Source organism: Saccopteryx bilineata, chromosome 1 (assembly GCF_036850765.1).
Source record: "Saccopteryx bilineata isolate mSacBil1 chromosome 1, mSacBil1_pri_phased_curated, whole genome shotgun sequence".
Taxonomy (NCBI): domain Eukaryota; kingdom Metazoa; phylum Chordata; class Mammalia; order Chiroptera; family Emballonuridae; genus Saccopteryx; species Saccopteryx bilineata.
In genome coordinates this window covers 12,466,058-12,484,338 of record NC_089490.1, presented here as the reverse complement: position 1 = coordinate 12,484,338, position 18,281 = coordinate 12,466,058, and the positions used below count along the sequence as shown (strand labels likewise).

The 18,281-nt window shown below is 47.7% G+C and overlaps 1 protein-coding gene across 2 annotated transcripts in view; it reads left to right on the top strand.

Annotated features, from left to right (window-relative positions):
• NUDT3 (nudix hydrolase 3) overlaps positions 1 to 18,281 on the top strand; it is a 78,324-nt gene that overhangs the window by 40,168 nt on the left and 19,875 nt on the right. The gene's annotated exons all lie outside the window — the stretch shown is intronic.

Here is an 18,281-nt window from a genome sequence, read left to right as displayed (position 1 = left end):
GGAAGGTGTAAAGTCTTAGGCCCTCTCCCGTACCTCAACAGGTTACAGTTAGGTTGGGGAAACTGAAAAAGATTGCAGTTGAAAGCCAGGAGGAAGGAGCTGATGTTTCCTCATCGCCTCTAGGACAACACAGTGCTCGGCTCTGCTTGTGTTATCTCAGTTAGGGCTCCTGGTCGGCAGTCTATGTCCTCACCCCCACTACCTCCCCTCACCACGTAGATAGTGGTTTTAGATCATTTGCTTGTTCTAGAGGGAATTTAAGACGGATTGGAAGGATGTGTAAAGTAGCACTTGGGACAGGTCTAAACTCCACATTTCCTTTGGGTCCAGCACTTGCTGAAGTCCTCTTAGGCTCATGTCACCGTGGGGTCCTGAAGGCATCCCTGTGGCGCTCTCATTTATCAGATATCAGGCACCTGTAACTGGGACAAGGATTGTTTCTTGTTGTGAGCCCTCCCTGCCTGTGCCTAGTGCACAGCTTCGTGAGCAGCGGCGTTAACGCGCGCTTCTGTGCTGGGCGGAGCAGCAGGCGGAATGCTGGGAGCCCTGAAGGAATGCCCCAAGCGGGAGCCAGCAGCCTCCTTTGGGGAAGCCCAGTGGTCTGACTGTTCACATCAGAGTGGCGGGCAGTTGGGGGACCTGAACTGCATCCTTCTGATTTAAACCCTTTTGGCTGCTACGGGCTGTAAGGCACTTGAGGTAGACGTGGTGCTCGGCTGAGTTACAGCGGCAGCTGTGGGTTCAGGCGGGTCATTCGGAGGCCTGGAGTAGGGTGATGGTTCTAGAACTGAGAGAGAAGAGGCTCAGAGACTTGTACAAAGCTCGTTGCTCGGTGTTAGGAGTTGTGGGGGGAACTCGGACAGATCTGCCTTTGCAGAGGACATTTGGACTTGTCTGTGTCTCATGAAAGCTTATAGTAGTTGTTGTTACAGTTCTTGTTTTCTTTATTGTGTTATGGCTGAACAGTCTCTGGGTTAGGCAGGTGCAGCCCTGGGAAGCGCAGTGGGGGCGTAGGACAGGACATAGGGCGCCACACTTCCCCCTTTGCTTCCTGGAAATCACACACCGACCCTGAGTAGGTCAGAGGGAGAATGGGGTACTTGTGACGTGAGATAGTGATCTAGCACAGATAATTAAACTGTACTTCTCACGTGTTCCATGTCTGACCTGCCTCTTGTCTTGACGCGAATCCTGAGCTTGAAATTAAACTCGGGCTGCCTTCTCAGCCCTGCGGAGTGCTGTCTGACTGAGCAAAAGTCTCCCCTCCGGACAAAGGGTTACACCTCACCTTGTACTTTATTCCAGTATATTGAGAGGATAAAGAAATGTCTACAGACTTTCTGGAACTTTAGAATAAACTACCATATGTTTGTACAAACAGTAAAAATCAGAGAAAGGTGTCATTGCAAAACCAAACATTTTAGTGGCTCCTATCAAAATAAAATGGAGGGGTTGGTTTTTGGAATTCCATGTCTGTCAACAAAGAATAAGACTTGGAATCAGGGAGGATGTAGGTTGGTATTTTTTTATTGCCCTTGAAGGGTAGCTTTTTTAAAGCAGAAATCACTATTCAGGGGTTTATTTAGTTTACAGAATGTTAGGACTTTTTTAGTGTACACATTCAAAAACTTAGTTCTTTCATAATTCTTATAGATCAGCTTGCTCTTTAAGCATAGGAGGTTTTTTTTGTATTTTTCTGAAGCTGGAAATGGGGAGGCAGTCAGACTCCCACATGCACCCAACCAGGATCCACCTGGCACGCCCACCAGGGGGCGATGCTCCACCCACCCGGGGCATCGCTCTGTTGCAACCAGAGCCAGTTTAGCACCTGAGGCAGAGGCCACAGAGCCATCCCCAGCGCCCAGGCCATCTTTGCTCCAATGGAGCCCTGGCTGCGGGAGGGGAAGAGAGAGATGGAGAGGAAGGAGAGGGGGAGGGGTGGAGAAGCAGATGGGTGCCTCTCCTGTGTGCCCTGGCCGGGAATCGAACCCAGGACTTCTGCATGCCAGGCCGACGCTCTACCACTGAGCCAACTGGCCAGGGCAGCGTAGGAGATTTTGCTAGTCACTTTCAAGTGGCCTTTGGATAGTGCTTAGACCAGTTACTTGAAGACTTTTAGATGTTTCATGTTGCATTTATAAATTTCATATATTTGGCCCTGGATAGTGGCTCTGTAGATAGAGCATCAGCCCAGTATATGGACGTCCCAGGTTTGATTCCCATTCAGGGCACACAGGAGAAGTGACCATCTGCTTCTCTCCCCCTTCTCTCTCTCTTCCTCTACCGCAGCCAGTGGCTTGATTGGTTCGAGCATAAGCCCTGGGCGCTGAGGATAGTTTGGTTGGTCTAAGCATCGGCCCCAGACGGGGTGGGCGGTGGGGGCTGCCAGGTGGGTCTTGGTTGGGGCACATACAGGAGTCTGTCTATCTCCCCTCTTTTCACTTAAAAAAAGAAAAAGAAAAAGAAGATTTTCAACTTAAAATCACAAGTCAGAAAATAAATTAATTATACTTTTAAAATTAAGGTTACTAATAGGCCAAATTCTTTTAAACATTAAATGTTTAGAATATGTCTGGTCTCCTTCTTAACAGAATTCACTGTTTGATTCTCTTAAAAGTTTCCATATTTCATTCTGCCTCTTTTCAGTATTGAAAGATGCTTACCGGCCGAAGAAACCGGCCCTCCCTGTTCAGTGAGGCCAGGCCCCTTGGGCAGCCCGATTGGGGACACGGGGACATGGGGCCAGCTCCATGGTGCTTTCCCGAGCTCCTCCACTGGGCTGGTGGGCTTGCAGGCCACGTGGGGGGCGGGGAGTGAGCGCACAGTCTGCAGCCTCTGGCACATCTGGCTGCCTTTGTGCCTTAGTCTGAAAGTTAGTTCTCTTGTGAAGCCGTGTGTCCCCGGGGCTCACCGTGCTTGCCGTGTGCCCACTGCCGCCTGAGCCCCTGGCGTCACGACGTCCCCAGCCTGTGTAGGCACCGACTGTGCTCTCTGTCTCGGGCACGCATGGCTCTTCCTCACTTGCCGTTCACTCCCCAGGGCGTGACACACGGCCTCAGAAGCACAGACTTTGTGTTTCACAGGAATTAGTACTATTGACGTGACTGCTAGAGCAGCCTCCTGAACGCAGCTGAGGCCGGCCTTCTCCAGCTGTTGGGGGCAGATGCGTCATGGGCCCCCAGTTAAACGAGGAAGGATGGGACGGGGCCGCAGCAGCCGCCCAGCCACACTGCACAGAGGCGGACCCGGGTCACAGTGCACAGGCAGCCACACTCACCGCGGTGGGCGGCGACAGTGCCCTGTCCCTCGGCCAGCCTGGCCCCCACCCCGGTGGCCCTGCCCTTCCCTTCCGCTGTGGGGGAGCTGCCTGCTGACCTCCTGCCTCCTGGCTTCTGCTCAGCCCTCTTCACCCTTTTCCTTCTGCGGTTTTCCTGTATCCACGTGCAGCCTGCCGGGAGAGGGCCTGTTGGTCTTGCCTTGTCACGACCCGACCCGTGGGCAGAGCTGCCAGGCCTGGTCAGCTTCTGGCCGTGCTGTGCTGATGACATGCTGATGTCTGCCTCACCTTTGCCGGCTGTGGACTTCTCAGTCCTCAGCTGTACCCGCATGGCAAGTCCGCGTGCTGGAAGGCGTGGCACCCGCACTGAGGTGCTGTCTGCAGCCGCTTCCCCGAGGGTCCAGGATTCACCAACCCAGGGGAGGGTTTGCAGCCCACTGCTGCGTGCTCGTAACAGGCTGTGGCAGCGTTTGTGGCAGGAAAGCATTTAATGGAGAAGTGTGCGTGTAAGTGTAGGAGGAATAGACGTGTTACTTACACACTTACTGTGCGCTCATCTCCGTTCTCAGCATTGTGCACGCATGTTCTCATGGACTCCTTACCAGACCCTGTGAGGGGGAACAGCTGTTATCTACATTGTACAGATGAGAAAAAACCGGGCTTCAGTGAGATTAAGTCGTTTGTCGGCACAGCCTGTGCCCAGCTAAGTGTGCTCGCGTGCTTAAGGTGGGCTGTGCATCCAAACCCCTGGTCACCGCACCCGCATCCCTAGAGCTCACCCCAGAAAGAGTGTCCACCCACGTGCTCCCTGGGGTTAGCTTTGGGCCGACCCATAGAGTGTCAGGTTTCTCTGCATTGAACATTTATTTTGTGACTAGGAAAATTATCTGTGTAAGCCTGAATGGACTGCGATTATTAAATAGTTCATCTCAGCGCTGTCAGGCAAGGTACTGCGGCGCCCAGCCTGTCCTGAGTAGTGGCTGAACTTCAGAAATAGGTACATTTGTAGAACTTGAAACATGAGCAGTCACATCAAAGGGGCTAAAACCCTCCCTTCTGTAAACTAACTGGTCTCCATTTTAGCTGCTTGTCATTGAAATCCTGCTGCGGTGACCCTCCGAATTGGAGTGGGGGAGGCTTTCTCCCCGGGCCCGGCAGGGTCCATGGTAACAGTGCGTCTGTAGCTGGGCAGCAAAGGCCTGGGAGAGCCAGCCATGTGACTCTCTGTAACAAAAAGCAGAGCGCCCCTTTGTGTGGTGTTTGGAGCCATTCTTTCTCGCTGCTTCGGTGGGAAAGGTGAGACTGCCGGCTGACAGGGCAGAGGAGAGACGCTGGGTCTGAGGCCGTCTGCCCTCCGTTCCTCCGTTAGCTTTCCATCCCCCTCACCCCGTCTCCGCTCAGCCAAACCCAGAGGTTATTGCAGAGACACAGGACATCTGAATACTGAAACAGAGAATTCTGTGCGTCCCTTCAACTGCATTCTCTTCAAGGGTGACAGAGTTGGGTGTCTTTGCCTTCAGAGATGGTCATTGAGAGTGTGTGGCAAAACGCCATTCCTTGTGTCCACTGCTTTCTGTCTGGGCAGGCCCCGTGTCCACGGGACCATTTCTAGCATCTAAACTAGGCAGTGTTTTTAGGTAGCCTGGTGATTAACCTGTGATATAGGCCTAGCTTTAAAAAAAAAGAAAAAGAGCTTGTTCTCTGACTTGCTCACTTGTGTCCCCAATGTCATACTCCTCTGCTGCCGCCCTGCCTCTCGGCACTGTGGCCTCGCCATACAAACTCCCGTCTTAGCCCTTTCCCTTTCGTGATGCCTCCAGGCTTCCCTGGACCCTGATGCCCTGTCTCAAGTTGTGGATACGCTGTCTTCCATTAAATAAAAATTTTACAGCCTGTTTCACTTAAGTCACCTTCACTTAAGAAAGGGGTTTTTTGGGGTTTTTTTTTTGTATTTTTCCGAAGTTGGAAACGGGGAGGCAGTCAGACTCCCGCATGTGCCCGACCAGGATCCACCCGGCACGCCCACCAGGGGGCGATGCTCTGCCCATCTTGGGGCGTTGCTCTGCTACAATCAGAGCCATTCTAGAGCCTGAGGCAGAGGCCACAGAGCCATCCTCAGCGCCCGGGCAAACTTTGCTCCAGTGGAGCCTTGGCCTGTGGGAGGGGAAGAGAGAGACAGAGAGGAAGGAGAGGGGGAGGGGTGGAGAAGCAGATGGGCGCTTCTCCTGTGTGCCCTGGCCAGGAATCAAACCTGGGACTCCTGCATGCCAGGCCGACGCTCTACCACTGAGCCAACCGGCCAGGGCCAAGAAAGTTTTTTGACTGTCTGGATGCCTTAATACAGGACAGGGGACTGTGGTTGCCTCAAGAGTTCAAAGCTGCCTCAAAATGATCTCCCGCCTTACTAATCTTAGCCTACCGGGAACCCATTGTCACCCTCCTTGGTCTCCTTTGTATTTTCATCTAAGGATGTGGAATACGCCACAGTGAGCTTTGTTTTAAAAATCTGTGTCGTCTTATCCCGTTTCTGTGCTGTGGTCCCTGTTTCTGCAGATAAGTGGTTGAGCTCTTACAAGTATCACTGCAGCCAGGAGTCTGTCTCCACGGGGTGTCTCGGGAGTCTTGTCCTGTCTCTTGTTATACACAGTTGAATATTTTAAAAGTCTTGACTACTTGGGAATAATTTAAGGTACAATTTTATCAACTTTTTTTTTAGCTCTCTTTGAAATGGAGAAAAAAGTGATGGCTTTGTATGACTATGTTGTATTCTCATCTTTACAGTCTGAACAGTTGTGAATGGAAGGTGAGGATAAGGTAGCAACAGAATTTATTAGGGAAATAATGTGATTAAAAAAATCTAGAACTTTATGATATATTATTTTATGATTAATCTACTAAGACTATGTCCAGTCATTTCAACATGATAAAACAGGGAAGGAACGTTGCAGACTAGGGCCCCCCACCCCATCAGCCTGTCGGGCAGGGGCCGGCTGCGTCCGTGCTGGAGCTCTGACAGTGGGGAGAGCCTGCCCACTCTGCCCAGGCTCAGCTAGGAGGTGTCACGGGCAGTCAAGACCCAGTGTGGCTCGTACGTTTCCAGAGAAACTTGAAAGGTGGGTTGTCATGTGAGATCTCCCTACCTCCCAGTGCAGGCATCTAACTTAACAAAGTTTGTTAACCAACATAATGTACACATACAGATGAAAGGAAACAGCAACGAGAGTAAAAAAGACATAATGACAAACGACCAAGGGCCATGTTCCTAACCAGGTGGGCAAGCTGCCTCCCAGATTGTCACTTCACCTTGAACTGGAGACTGAGCGTCAACTTCTCGGAAGAACATAGTCTTGTTTCCTTAGTCTCCTAAACAAGTGTGAAAGCAGATAGAGGTTTCTGATCTTGGGAGTGTTTCAGTGTGAGTAGAAGTGTTAATGGGAGAAAATATGTCCAGATGTAAAGGACTGTAAATCAGAAGAGATCACAGAGCACCCCTGTTTGTTTGTTGAAAAGCAGGCTTTATATTTAGAACGCGTTCTCTGATGCCCATTATTTAACATGTAAGGACTTTTCAATCATATAAATAGGAACTAGTAGTAATAATGTACATGTGCGGCTATTTGTACCTGTAGATATATATTCAATATATTAAAGATAGGTACAAATATAGGACGTTCTTTCTAGATATTGGACTGTTCAGAATAAAAAGTTGGGCAGAAAAGAGCCATAAATACTTATTATGTGCCGAATATATTCAAGACTTTGAAGGGAAACTGAAGTACAGCAATATGGTGAACACCACTTTTCCTAAGATACGTTGTGTTTTTGTGAGTACTACCATGTCTTTATTTTTAGTTGGTAAGAAGACATATTTTTAGCTCCTTTAGTGACCACACTATAGAATGTAACTATTATCATGTCTTCTAATACATTATATGTAATAGTCTTATCTTGATGATTTAGTCTTTTTAAATATTTAATGGCCCTGGCCAGTTTGCTCAGTGGTAGAGCATCAGCCTGGTGTGTGGATGTCCTGGGTTGAATTCCTGGTCAGGGCACACAGGAAAAGTGACCATCTGCTTCTCCACTCTTCCCTCTTCCCTCTTCCCTCTTCTCTTCTCTTCTCTTCTTTCTCTCTCTCTCCCTCCCTCCTTCCCTCCCTCTCTCTCCTCCTCCTCCTCCTCCTCCTCCTCCTCCTCCTCCTCCTCCCACAGCTGTGTCTCTAGCAGGTTGGCCAAGTTGGCCCTGGGCACCAAGGATGGCTCCATGGGCTTGTCTCAGGCACTAAAATAGGTCAGTTGCCAAGCAACAGAGCAGCAGCTCCAGATGGGCACAGCATTGCCTGATAGGAGGCTTGCTGGTTAGATCCCAGTTGGGGCACATGCAGAAGGCTCTCTCTCTGTCTTCCTGCCTCTTACATGATAAAAAATAAATAAAAATTTAAAAAAATAACAATTTAATGGGAGATGTAATTTAAAATCTCAGGAAAGCCTTTGTTCACTTAACATGGACATATATTTCTGTGTGTAGAAGCATCTTTATTCTGCTCTCCTAGAAAAAGCATATACACAAAAATATAACAAAAGAAGGCAAGAGCTTTCCTTAGGAAAACAAATAATTTTGACTTGAACAGAGTCAAGTATGAAATGGACAGAGAAAACACACAGGCGTTGGAGTGGAAGCTGGTGAGAGGCCATGTTTGGTCAGAGGACAGAACGCGTCCCGCAGGTCCTTGGCAGAGACCCGCACGCAGTCCGTGTCACACCTCCTGTTTCTGGCAGCCAGGACCTGAGACCCTGCCGTTCCTCTCGGTTACAATGCAGGGATGAAAGGGGACCTTGGCAAAGATACCGCCTCCTGCGCAGGAACTGGATAATCCCTGCACTCAGCTGTTGCCTTGTGTCCACGTGGCCCGGAGTGTGATCCAGCTCTGGCCACGGGAGGGAGGGGGCGTGTCTGTGCCCGGCCATTACACAACGGTGAGCCGTAAGCGGCTGCTCCTGGGTCATCTCCAGAGTTCGCCTAGGTTACTTCTAGAGTCTCCTTGAAAATGAGAATTTTTAGTGAAGGTCATTTTGGCTTTTACCAAAATAAAACTCTTGGTTTTATGAAAAGTGGTATTTAAAATGTTATTATGTATTTGTGTCTGTGGGCATTTTCTAGTGGTTTGGATACATAGGTGCTTTTGACTAAGAATTTCCTCTTGATGCTGTTAGTGTGGCCAGTTTGAATACCCGATTAAGTGGGTGACTACTATAGCTTGCCATTTTTATGATTATAAGAGCAACGTGTTCTTGGCAGAATGAGAGCACAAAGATGATGGTTTATTGCCATAATTCCATGCTAGACCCCCCAAAAAACTTTTTTTTTCCTTAAGGTTTTATTTTTTGGCTTAGGGGATTTATACACACACACACACACACACACACGCATACACAGAGAGAGAGACAGAAAGGCACAGGGGTTGGAGCAGAAAGCATCAACTTGTAGCTGCTTCTCGTGTGCGCTTGACCTTGACCGGGCAAGCAGGGGTGGGGGGGCTCCAACCAGCGACCTCAGCCCTCCAGGTCGACGCCTTATCCATTGCGCCACCACTGGTCAGGCCCTCCCAACTTCTTAATCATGAAAATTTTCAAACCTATAATGACTGTTTTTCAATAGTAGACAAACCCTACACTGTCTTGTAGATGCATCTGTTGACTTGCTTGCATATTGCTTTACCTCTATGTCCATACCTCTTTTCACCGTGCTGTTTGAAAATAAGTTGTAGATTTCATGACATATTACTTCTAAATGACGTTTTAGCATGCAACTCTTTAGAACAAGGCCAGTCCCCTAGGAACCCCTACCATTGTCACAAGAGAATTCATAATTCCGTAACACGATCTAACACCCACTCTATTCGTGTATCCCCAGCTATCATGAAATGTGTTAGAGCTGTTTGTTTTCTCGCCTTGATGCAATCTAGGTGCACACACTATAGTTAGTTGTGTTTCTTTTCAAGCTTCTTTCTTGTCATAAAACCATAATTCCAGCCTTCCCCACCCGCCCACGACACCGACTCTCTGAGAGAGTCCCGGGCGCATTTGTCTCATAGAACAGCTCACAGTGTGGGTGGGTGTGGCTGTCTTCTTGGTGTCCTTCGGTGTGTGTCCTTGTCCCCCATACGTCCAGCCGCTGAGTCTGAGGCAGTGCTCTCCGGTAGACCTCTCCGAGGTGATGGAAGTTCTCTCTCTGCACCGTGCACTATAGTGGCCACTAGCCATAAGTGACTAAATCAGTTAAAATCAAACAAAATTTAAGTTTAGTTCCTCAGTCCCTCTGGCCACATACTAAGTGCTCATTATCTGCGTGTGGACGACGACCGTACTGAACAGCACCGGTCGGAGACGTGATTGGATTTGGGGTGGGCAGAGTGGACAGGTTGCTGCTGAGGCGACGCCCGCGAGTCCTGCTTCCCGTCGGGAGGCACGTGTCCAGTTGCCTTGCCATTGCTGATAGCATATTTGATCGGCAGCAACGGGCAGATCTTTCCATTGTGGAAGCACGTCTCTCTGTGCAGCAAAACTGGTCATTTATTGAGCAGTTTTTCCACATTGTATGAATGTCCTGTCTCCTAGCAATCTTTCAACTAATAGTTGAGCATCTGCTGATGGTCTTTACAAAATCAGATACAGTGTTACACTGGAGACGGCAGAACAGATACAGTGTTACACTGGAGACGGCAGAACAGTGACTTTTCTTTTTTAGCTGAAGTTCTGTAAAGGAAAGCTCTCTTCTTCCTTCCCGCTTCCTCACCCTCCCTTTTTCTTATTTTAAATACCGCTCTGGACTTACAGCGTTTTGAAAAATTGATTTTAGAGAGGGGGTTGGAGAGAGAGTGAGAAGCATCAGCTCATAGTTGCTTTGCTTTAGTTGTTCATTGATTGCTTCTCATACATGCCTTGACCAGTGGGCTCCAGACAAGCCAGGGACCCCTTGCTCAAGCCAGGGACCCAGCACTCAAGCTGGTGAGCCTGCCCTCAAGGTGGCCACCTCTGGGTTTCAAACCTGGGACCTCAGCATCCCAGGTCAACGCTCCATCTACTGCACTACCACAGGTCAGGCTCTTAGTTTGTACTTTAGCCCAGTGTCTTCATTTCTAAGTGTCTGTAGACAGACGCTCGTTCATGGGCATGAGGAGACATACGAGAGGTTCGTCGCAGCTTTCTGTGTAATAGCAAAGATTGGAAACACTCATAGTGTCCATCAGGCGAACGATTGCTTCAGTTATGGCGCATTTGTACCATCTGTTGTCATCCAGCAGTTTAAAAATAATAAAGGAAATCTATTGACTCCAACATGGAGAGTCCTCTAACACAGTGGTCCCCAACCCCTGGGCTGCTGACTGGTACTGGTCCATGGGCCATTTGGTACCGGTCCGCAGAGAAGGAATAAATAACTTACATTATTTCAGTTTTATTTATATTTAAGTCTGGACGATGTTTTATTTTTAAAAAATGACCAGATTCCCTCTGTTACATCCATCTAAGACTCCTGATGCTTGTCTCGGTCACGTGATACATTTATTCATCCCACCCTAAAGGCCAGTCCGTGAAAATATTTTCTGACATTAAACCAGTCCGTGGCCCAAAAAAGGTTGGGGACCACTGCTCTAACACATGTAGTTAAATGAAATGGCAACTGTTATCAATTTATATAAAATAACGTGTCCTAAAACATATTTTTATATGTTCCTATGTGTGTGTTAGTGTCTAGAATGGAGTCTGGAAAGAAAACCACTAAATGATTAGAGTGATTACCTCTCCGGAGGGAAGTGGGACTAGAAGGAAGCCCATGGGAAATGTCGCTTTCTCTAAATGTTCTTGTTTTATAACCCCATGATTTTTCCCAGATTCTGCCAGAAATGTGAAGCCATCAAGCAGTTGTAAAAGTCTGTATTTAAAGTATTTAGCAGTATAGCTTCAGCCCCCAAGGAATTCTAAAGAGATGTGTCTGTGCTCAGAAAGGTTACATTTAGGACTGGCAGCTCTGTTCTGTGTTCCCCTTTCCTGGGTCAGGGACGCAGAAGGGTGGCCAGCTCTGCGCAGGTGGAACAGCTTCCATTAGGTTTTCGTTTCTGCTTTTGATGCAAACTTATTTTTAGCTTTGAAATCTGCCCTTGCTGTAATTTGAATTTTTATTTTTAATTTAAATTAAAATGACTGGTAAAGATAAGGTAGTTGGGAAAGGGATGGTTCAGGTGGAGATCATTGAGACGGTTTCCTGTGTTTCTGGATGACCAGATTAATGTTTATAAAGGAGTGTGAGCAGAAGTAATCTTATGAAGAATCATCAGGATTTTGCTGTTGGATTTGTTTATATGAGTTCTTTTGTTAGTGATGCAGCCAGTTACAAATTTAGAAACTGAGTCAGTTATTTATTGCTGCCTAACAAAGCCTGAGTCATGAATAATCATGTTGTTTCGTTGTTTCTGTGAGACATGAATTCAGACGAGGAACAGTAGGGATGGCTTGTCCATTCTGTGATGTCTGGGATTCAGCTGGAAGAATCAAAGGCTGGAAGCAGAATGCTGTGGGAAAAAATCCCGAACAACTTTTTCAGCAGGCTTCCAGGTTCCTGTTCCTGACTTTCTCGTGTGTCTGCTGTGTCTTTGCTGATTGCTCCCTGAAGGTTGAATGTCCTGGAGTTCAGTCTTGTCTTTTCTTGTGTCTCTTCTACTCCTTGGTGAGCTCATCCAATTGTAAGGCTTTAAATACAGTGGGCGGGGGTGGGGGTTACTGACTGGGTAGGTAGACGGGTGGGTGGATGGGTGACCCATCCCGCCATCCCTGGCCACAGCTCCTCTCAGCCTGCCTGCTTGGTATTTCCATTTGGATGTCCAGCAGGTTTCTGAACCTTAGCATACATGAAACTAAACCTGGGACTCCACTGTCCTCCAAACCTTGTCCTTGGGCGGTCTCCCCATCTGGGTGAATGGCAGCTCCAGCCTTTCAGTTGTTTAACCCCCAAAACTAGGAGTTACCCCAAATTTCTTTTTCCTCATACCCAATATCTAGTTGACCAGTCCATCTCATTGGCTCTACCTTCAGAACCCATATATCCAGAATCTGACCACTTGTCACCATCTGTGCCACCACCACCTCGGTCCAGGTCACCATCACCTCCTACCTTGATTCTTCTGCCCACCCCACCTCCTGCACTCTCACCCCTTCTGTCTGCTTTCGGCACTGCAGGCAAAATGGTCCTGCTGAAAGAAACCAGGTTAGGTCACATTACTTAAGGCTTCCTCAGCTGGAGCCCTTAGAGTGGCCGTCATCCGGCTCCCTGTGGCCTTTCCTCTCCCACTGCTCTCTGTCCACTGTGCTCCACCCGCACTGGCAGCCCCTGCTGCCCCCTGCTGCCCCGCCCCACCTCAGGCCTGTGCCCGGGCTCTCCCTTCTGCTGCAGTCACCGTGATGTTGACAGAGGCTTGGACGTGGGAGCAGGAGGAGACAGCATCCTGTGGGGCTCCTAGCATTCGTATAGTAATCTTGTCTTGGCGAAGAAATGCCGTGGTATCGGGGGTGGGAAGTTTCCAGAAGAGACAGACTGTGTCTATACTGTAAGTAGCAGGTGCATTTACGTCTGAACCAGATGAAACTCCTTTCTCATCCGTCTACCTGCCATTCTTGCCCAGTTAGATCTCTGAGCAGTCCTTTCTTGCAGATGAGGTGACAGTTGTTAAAAGATCCCTTGAATGCCACTGATATGTCATTCCATTTAGCTTGATTTTTGTTCCTTTTTACTCCCTTCTGGGGGTGAGGAGTGACATGGGGATGTCACTGGGCAGTCTGGGGCGCCGTTGGGATGGCCCGTGCTGTCAGCTGCAGGACTTAGAGCTGCACGTCCAGACCCTGGATGGATACGGTTCTGGTTTGGAGTAGACCACGGAAACGCTCAGAAGGGCTCAGCTCGTGCAGTGGGGTTGAGCAGGGAGAGGGAGGTGGCTGGAGAAGGGGAGAGGGTCGTGTCCCACCAGGAGCTCTCCCGACACTCCGTCACGGAGACTCGCGGGAAGAAGGGGAGAGGATCGTGTCCCACCAGGAGCTCTCCCGACACTCCGTCACGGAGACTCGCGGGAAGAAGGGGAGAGGGTCGTGTCCCACCAGGAGCTCTCCCGACACTCCGTCACGGAGACTCGCGGGAAGAAGGGGAGAGGATCGTGTCCCACCAGGAGCTCTCCCGACACTCCGTCACGGAGACTCGCGGGAAGAAGGGGAGAGGGTCGTGTCCCACCAGGAGCTCTCCCGACACTCCGTCACGGAGACTCGCGGGAAGAAGGGGAGAGGGTCGTGTCCCACCAGGAGCTCTCCCGACACTCCGTCACGGAGACTCGCGGGAGTGGCACGACAGGCCATCAGCTATTTATAGCTGTGTGACCAGCACAGTTTTGGGTGCAAAACTGAATGAGGACGTCACTGAGAAGACCCCTGGACGTGAGACATCCTGAGGGAGGCGCCTGTCTATAGAGGGAGTGTAATCTTAAGTGGGATTTATTTTTATAGAGTCACAGAAACACATTGTTGAAAGGACATCAGGAGGTTATCTGGTTTAAGTCTGCACTTTTGGCCAAACAGAGCTAAATGTTGACATCATTTAAGCCTTCACTTTTTTTCTTTTGAATATATATTTATAAAAGATACTAACTCTTTCCCTGACCAGTGACGGCACAGTGGATGGAGCCCTAATCTGGAGCACTAAGATCTCTGGCTCAAAACCAGAGGTTGCCAGCTTGACCCCGAGGTTGCCGACTGCAGCATGGGGTCACTGGTTTGATCCCTGGTCAAGGCACACACCAGAAGCAATCAGTGTGCAACTAAGTGGAGCAATGAGTTGAAGTTTCTCTCTCTGTCTCAAAAAAAAAAAAAAAAAGAAAAGAAAAAGATACTCTTCTATGTTATCTAAATTACTAATTTTCTTTAATTTTTTGAAAACTGCCTTTAATGCCATTTCACAGTAAGGTAACTGCACATCTTCAGAATGGCTAAAAGAACATTCAGCAGCAGACTGAGTAGGAAATGTAATTGTAGTTTCCTGTTGTTTTCAAATAAACGGCTATCTCTGCTGAGTGAATGGAATATATGCAATATTAAACGTTTTAGAAAGAGCAAGGTCACCTTTACAGTGATAGGTGGCAAAATTGAATTTTTTTTTGTCATTTCAAACCGAAATTGCCAGTTCTGTCTTTAAATGAAAAGCTAGATAGTTGTTAGGAACACGAGGGCCTGTCAGGTAGAGAACAGAATCACTGAACACCATCGGACCTTCTTCACTTGAGCGATTGCTGCCTTTTCTCCTCCTTTTTAAAAATGAAATTGTAGTCATTTAATAAATAAATAAATAAATAAATGTAACCCAGACAACATACTGGAGTTGGTTAGAAATAGTTTTTGATATATTTCAGTGATCATTGATTCACATGTATGTACATCTTATTGTCACAATGAGAAAAGGTTTAGAGAGGATATATATATATCTCCAGAGAGAGGGACAGATAGGGACAGACAGACAGTAAGGGAGAGAGATGAGAATCACCAATTATTGGTTGTGGCACCTTAGTTGTTCATTGATTGCTTTCTCATATGTGCCTTGACCAGGGCGCGGGGGACTACAGCAGAGCAAATGACCTTGGGCTTCAAGCCAGCAACCTTTGGGCTCAAGCCAGTGACCATGGGGTCATGTCTATGATCCCTCGCTCAAGTCAGCAAGCCTGCGCTCAAGCTGGTGAGTCCATGCTCAACCCGGATGAGCCACACTTAAGCTGGTGACCTCAGTTTCAAACCTGGGTCCTCTGCGTCCCAGTGCGATGTTCTTTCTACTGAGGAACCACCTGGTCAGGCAGACAGTATATATACTTTTTAAGGGAATAAATGTGTTTATGTTCCTTTGAATTTTATGAAAGTATGCTTTAAACACAGGGGAAAATAAGTATTCAGTATCTGTTCATTAAACCGAAGAATAGCCTGACCAGGCGGTGGCCCAGAGAGCGTCGGACTGGGACACAGAGGACTCAGGTTCAAGACCCTAAGGTCGCCAGCTTGAGTGTGGGCTCATCGAGTTTGAGCAAGGCTCACCAGTTTGAGCCCAAGGTCGCTGGCTCGAGCAAGGGGTCATTCGGTCTGCTGTAGCCCCCCAGTCAAGGCACATATGAGAAATCAATCAATGGGCAACTAAGGAACCGCAACAAAGAATTGATGTTTCTCATCTCTCTCCCTTCTTATCTATCTGTCCCTGTCTGACTCTCTCTGTCTCTGCCACAAAATAAAAAAACAAAACAAAAAAAACCCGGAAGAATAAACATGTATATTCTGCCTCCACGGGTAAAGACACCTGAAAAATCATTTTTTAAAAGTGAGAGGCAGGGAGGCAGAGACAGACCCCTGCATGCGCCTCGACAGGGATCCCCCAGCAAGTCCCCTCCAGGGCTATGCTCTGTCCATTGGGGCTGCTGCTCTGTTGCACAGCAACCGAGCTATTTCAGTGCCTGAGGTGAGGCTATGAAATCATCCTCAGCACTTGGGCCAAATTGCTCAAACCCTTTGAGCCATAGCAGGGGTGAGAGAGATAGAGAGAAATAGAGAGAGAAGGGGGAGGGATGGAGAAGCAGATCTTTGCTTCTCCTGTGTGCCCTGACGGGGAATTGAACCCAGGACTTCCAAACACCGAGTGGACACTCTACCACTGAGCAAATTGACCAGGGCCCTGACAAATCTTAATTACACCACAAAGTCTAGGGAGTTAGGTAAAAAAGTAAAGGCATTTGGGGATTTCTCAAGTTCCAGATGATCAGACATAAAATATCAGTCATCAGCTAAATAATGATGATAGCAAACATTTATGTTTTTATATCTGATTCTTTTTTTTTTTTTAATTTTTTTTTTACTTTATTTATTCATTTTTAGAGAGGAGAGAGAGACAGAGAGAGGGAGAGAGAGACAGAGAGAGAGAAGTGGGGAGGAGCTGGAAGCATCAACTCCCATATGTGCCTTGACCAGGCAAGCCCAGGGTTTCGAACCGGCGACCTCAGCATTTCCAGGTCGACGCTTTATCCACTGCGCCACCACAGGCCAGGCTTATGTTTTTATAAATTAGATACTATAAACACTATACATATATTAAGTCAATATCAAATTTCCTCTGCACTAGCCAATAAATGAGCCCTCTTCAGCCATTATAAATCATTAGATTATGTCTGTTCTTATTTTATGGTTGCAGACAAATAACTGGAAATAGAACGCATCAGTGTGGGTTCCTACTCTAGATTTGGCAACTACTAAAAACAGTTTTCAGGACTACATTATAGGCTAATGGAAGATCTACAGAGGCTTATTTTAAACTGCTTATTAGGCATTAATAAACCCCAAAGAATCCTCAGTCTCTGCAATATCGTCATAGGTTATCACTTTTACACATTATAAGCATTAAATTAATATGAACTAATCTAAAAAACATTTTAAGAAGCATCCAGTTGCCTTGGTTCAGTGGATAAAGCATTTGCCCAGCGTTTGGATATCCCAGGTTCGATACCTGGTCAGGACACACAGGAGAAGTGCCCATCTGCTTCTCCACCACCACTTCTCTCTTCCCCTCCTGCAGCCATGGCTAGATTGGTTTGAGCACGGCCCCAGGCACTGAGGATAGCTCCTTTGGAGTGCATCAGCTTCACGTGCTCAGAATAGCTCAGTTCTTGAGCATGGTTCCCAGATGAGGTTGCCAGGTGGATTCTGGTTGGAGTGCAAAAGAAAAAAAAAAGAAGCAGCATTCAGTCTCCTAGAGGCTTCTTTGATGAAAGTCAACGTGGTCTTCAGCTAGGATGAATTGTGGAGATCATCCAAGCCCTTCTCAATATCTTTCAGAGGTGTGAGTACTTAGAGACTTTTCTTAGAAAGTTTTGGGAGAGAGAGCACCTCACTACTATCTATTCGAAACATTTGGTTTTAGCTTCTCTTCCTCTTCTTCCACCTCCGTTGTCAGAATTTGAAGTTCGTTTTGGGCTCTGAATGTTCCCAGTCACTGACGCGGCCCCTCTGTTCTGTTTTCCTGCAGCCATGCCAGACGGTGTGAGCTCTGTCTGTATTGTGCCTTTCCGTTTTGTGTAGACAACACGTTAGTTAGATCTTTCAGCTTTCTGGGAGGGACTTTTAGGGTCTCACACAGTTGTAGCATTCTTTTCGCTGAGATGATATGAAATTGGTTTGTTTCCTCTATCACTATTACAAAAATTGCTATTTTGTCTCCATTGTGGTTTGCAGGTGCTCTCTGCTGCTCTTCGGGAGACGCGTGCTGTCTTGACCTGTTTCAGACTCTGGGCTTTGTCCTGTCCGCTCTCTTCAGAAGACAGATGCTTTGCATATTTTAATTTTATTTTTAAACTGTGTTTCTAGTCTCTTTTTCTAATAACCACTTCCTCATCAGCAGTGTTGTTGTTTTTAAGTAAATAACAGCTTTTAAAATTCTTTTTATAGAAAGACACATCGATTTGTTATTCTTCTTATTTGTGCATTCACTAGTTGATTCTTGTGTGTGCCCTGACCAGGGATCAACCCCATAATCTTGGTGTGTCAGGACAACACTAACCAACTGAGCTGCTCGGCCAGGCAGGGTCTCTCATCATGTTTTTCTATTTGGATTCCTTTTCCACTGTAGAGACCTTTACTTGGAAGCATTTTCTTTGCTAGACATTTTGATCTAAACAGAACAATTATAACAGTGCTTCAAAAACATCTCTTGACAAGTGACTGCTCCAGAGAGCAATGCTGCTGGCAACTGGGAGCCCGCTCCGAGCAGCTCCTGGCCGCACAGTGGAAAGCAGAGGGACAGATGTCCTCCCCATTCCTTCCCCCACCCCCTTTTTACTTTAGAAAGAAAGGAAGGAAGAGAGAAACAGCAGTTGCTTGTTCCATTTACTTACACATTTACTGGTTGGTTCTGGCATGAGCCCTGACCCAGGTCCTCGCAACCTTGG